Raw genomic sequence first — 3,915 nt, forward strand, 5'->3', positions numbered from 1 at the left:
TTCTACGGTAGCATGAAGATGTTTACTCAGAACTTAGGAAAACTCAATGGGGAGTAAAAGATATGCGTGAACGAGTAGAGCCAGGCTGTGACATCTTGATTAAGTGCACTTAGAAGATAATCTTAGAAGTCAAGCACCAGTTCTCAAGATAAGGAATTGAATCAAATAGCACCTATCCACAAAGTGTCAACATTTCAGTAGTTTGAAAAACCCCTCAAGTCTTCAACCTGAATATTTATTTCTCATTTACTTTATTTGTAACATCCGAAACAATTATATACTAATATACATAACGGCGTTGTCGAAAGAAGGGTAGATTTCACTTGTTGCTGTCATTTCGAATTATCAAACTGAAGATGCATTATTAGTTTCAGAAACGTTATTTGTACAGTGTTGATGATATGGCAACTCTAATAGTTGGCATGTCAATACAATCCAAATACTTTAAAGATATTTATAAACCCCATCACACTGAAACCTTTTTAACAACACTTCTTTAAGCAAAAATGTGGACTTGGTTTAGTTCCTATTATTTAGAAACGTTTATAAACATACATATTCATTCATAATTTATTAATTTAAATTTTTTTTTGTTTTTTTTTTTCTAAAAATGTTGCATATCCTCCACTCGAAGATATAAAAATCAAAGTAAATACAAACATTGTTGTAAATAACGTATTCATTAAAAACGAATAATTTATGTTTTGTTATATAGTACATGATTACTTACATATAACCATTCGTTTCCCAAAATTTTATGACTATTATCTTCATAATTTCAAGATATTAAAGTAACATTTTTTTTAATATACTGAGAATTTTAAAGCCCTCTCCTATTCTCTTCTTTGATGTCCGATAAGTGATATGTAATTAATGGCCATAATTAATTAAACAACGTGTTAGGAGTTTGAAAGTTTGTTTTTAACTGTACATTGTTATGCCAAAACTAAATTTACATAGTCAACTTAATAAAATGAGTGTATTGATCTTGGGCAGATGAAAAAACTTTACATTAACCATTTCGACCTCACATCATGTTAGACGATTTGACACGTGATCTGAGATCGGGAAAGTACAGATCGGAAATGCCCCTTGCCATCATTACGGGTTTCGGTGACGCCTTCGACGCCACCCCGCGAAAAAAGAAACACATTCCTTGAGTGCCAGCTTGAAATGCCTAAATTCAAGTCAGATCATGTGAGTACTCGTAAAGTTTATCTTTAACTTATGGTGTTACTAGTAATATATTTATAAAAATCTAATCTAAACCTACTCATATTGTGTAATAACAAGAAGTAGATAGGGACAGAGTATCCAGAACCCAAGAACAGAGAGCAGAAAACTAGAACCAATCGTCATAATTACATTGTAATTTTCTTAATAAGTTGAATAAAGTCTGTTATTTTTAATAATGTAGTTTTTAGATCACCTGTAAGAAAACCCCTTCCAAAAATAGTGGCCTCGGGATAATACTAAATTACCGAGATAATTATAGTATTTTAATTCATTGATATTTGATGCTCCATTACTCAAAATAATTTAATTATGGATTTATTAACTAAAAATATAAATTAAGGGTTTCATAATTTTAGAACCACAGTTAAAAAAGAGTAAGTTTGTTACAAATAAATCTAATTTTATTATATTAGGCGTGCTGTACAAATGTACAAATCTGAAGATTGCTTATTTAGAGAAATTTGCTTTATTCACAGTAATAAAGTTTATTACACCAAGCTCAGTTTTGGGTTAAAAATTAAAAACATTTACTGCAATTTTGTGTAATGTTATTTAAATTTTACATATATTACGCAATAATTTTTTGTGTATATTTGTGTTTTTATGGTTTCATTGTGTTCCCAAGAGACTGATGTGAATAACAGATTTTAAAACAAGCATAGAAAGTAACGCTAAGTAAGCACGGGCTAAGTATTTTAGAGAAGTTATAGCATGACCGGTGACTTCGAGATGCGCCGTAGGCAAAGACGGAACTAAAGTGGTGGGGGGGGTGGAGCGGCTCAGTCTGTTGCCGTATGTAGCCTTGTGAACTTCGGTCACCAGTCTTTTATACGTGCCGCCCAAAAAACATTCGCTTGTGCCAATTCACGAGTTGTAATACAATTTGTGAATTAATTGCGTTGTGCTCATTACGTTTTAAGTAAAGAGTTTGTGATGGATCGTAATGTAAAAAGTAAAATTGGAGGTAGAGAGGTTATACACGGCCAAGCAAGAGAAGTGATTGTAAATGTTTACCATTTTATGAAACGGGAAGCAGAAACCAACACACTTATAAATTTGAAGAAAGTTCAACAGCGTGTCGTAGAGGCAACTGGAATTTCTGAAAGTACGCTGAGACGAATTTTGAAGGAGGAAAAAAATAAGTCCAATTGGCAATTCTTTTAGTACGCCCAACAAAGTAAGAAAACGCAAACATACTAAAATTGATCTGAACAATTTTGATTTGGGTGTAGTTCGAAGAACAATAAATAATTTTCATCGACAACGGGGTTTTGTTATGTTAACTATTGCGTGTAGATCGTTGGCGTTATTGTTATTTGAAGTATACATCATTAAATTAACTTGATACAAGTTGGTAGATAAAACTGAGTTTTTTCTTATTCTACTGTGTATATTGACAAATATTCTGTATGGTATTGACAAATTAGTTTAACCAGTTTTATATTAATTTTTAATTTAGCAGCTAGGCTATGTCATTTGACAATGTTTCAGTGTATAATATTGTATCTACTATCGTAAATCCTGAAGCTTACACGGTTAGTATATGATAAATTGAATTTTAATGGCTAACAAAGCGTAACAATTACAATTCTGAACTGTTGTCGTCGTTGGAGATCAAGAATAATATAAATTTCTACCCCTTCCCAATTTATGAGAACCCTTTCTTACCACCAGGTATCTCTACTGCGAACTCATTAAGAAGGGTGAGCTATGAACACAATTTCGGCAGAACATAGTCATTGTTAAGATCACGTACATCCGGTCCCAATATTTCCAAGATTTCCAGTATTGAATTCCCCATCATAAAAGTCCGTCGCCGTAACTACAAAAGAGTCTAGAAATGTTCAAATATTCTCAAGGTCTCCTATACTAAATTGCTCATCATAAAAGACCAACGTGGTAAGAACATAAGGGTCTAGAAATGTTGGCAAACACTACAATATTCGGCTCCCGCGACCACTATGAGCCGGGAGCCGAAAACTCTCAGAAGGGGTAGTAGCACCGTATTCACTCCCCTACTCTAGATTGTGCCCCCACGCGCTCACCTCCTCCACTCCTCACGCGCATCCCACCGGTCATGCTATAATTTCCCTACAATAGCTAGATAAAGCGGCGTGCGAGCAAGCGTGCGTGCTTGCGTGCGAACGTGCGTCAGGCGTTCATGGCCGCATCGGAGGCTCGGCTCTGCAAATGTCGGTGGCGCTAGTAAATTCCGATCCCCTCTACAGCTCTACTCACTACTAAGTACTAAGTACTCTACTCCCTACAACCGACCTTGCCAGTGATCCTCTTGGAGGTTTGAAAAATCGTACTGCGATTTCTAACCCGTGGTAGTTCGCATCCTTAAGGCGAGCTAAATAATATGTTGGTATCTTTCATGGTGTACAACCACCAAAAAACCACCATCCCTACCACTATATTACTAGTATTTAAATCTAAAACAACATTAAACCCCTGTACATGAAGTTAAAATACAATCAAGTTAACCACAACATAAAAAGTCAGCTCTGAAAGAATATTGTTACCTAGTAAATTATATTTCACGTGTAAAATGGAAAACCAAAACCTAAACAATAATTTGAGTGTATTAATAAAAACAATTGTTATTATTAATGGATAGAAACAAAATTAAATAAATAAGCCTCATATTCTGTACAGGAAGGAAGTAAACACGTTTCA

Source organism: Homalodisca vitripennis, chromosome 2, assembly GCF_021130785.1.
Source record: "Homalodisca vitripennis isolate AUS2020 chromosome 2, UT_GWSS_2.1, whole genome shotgun sequence".
In the NCBI taxonomy this organism is placed as follows: domain Eukaryota; kingdom Metazoa; phylum Arthropoda; class Insecta; order Hemiptera; family Cicadellidae; genus Homalodisca; species Homalodisca vitripennis.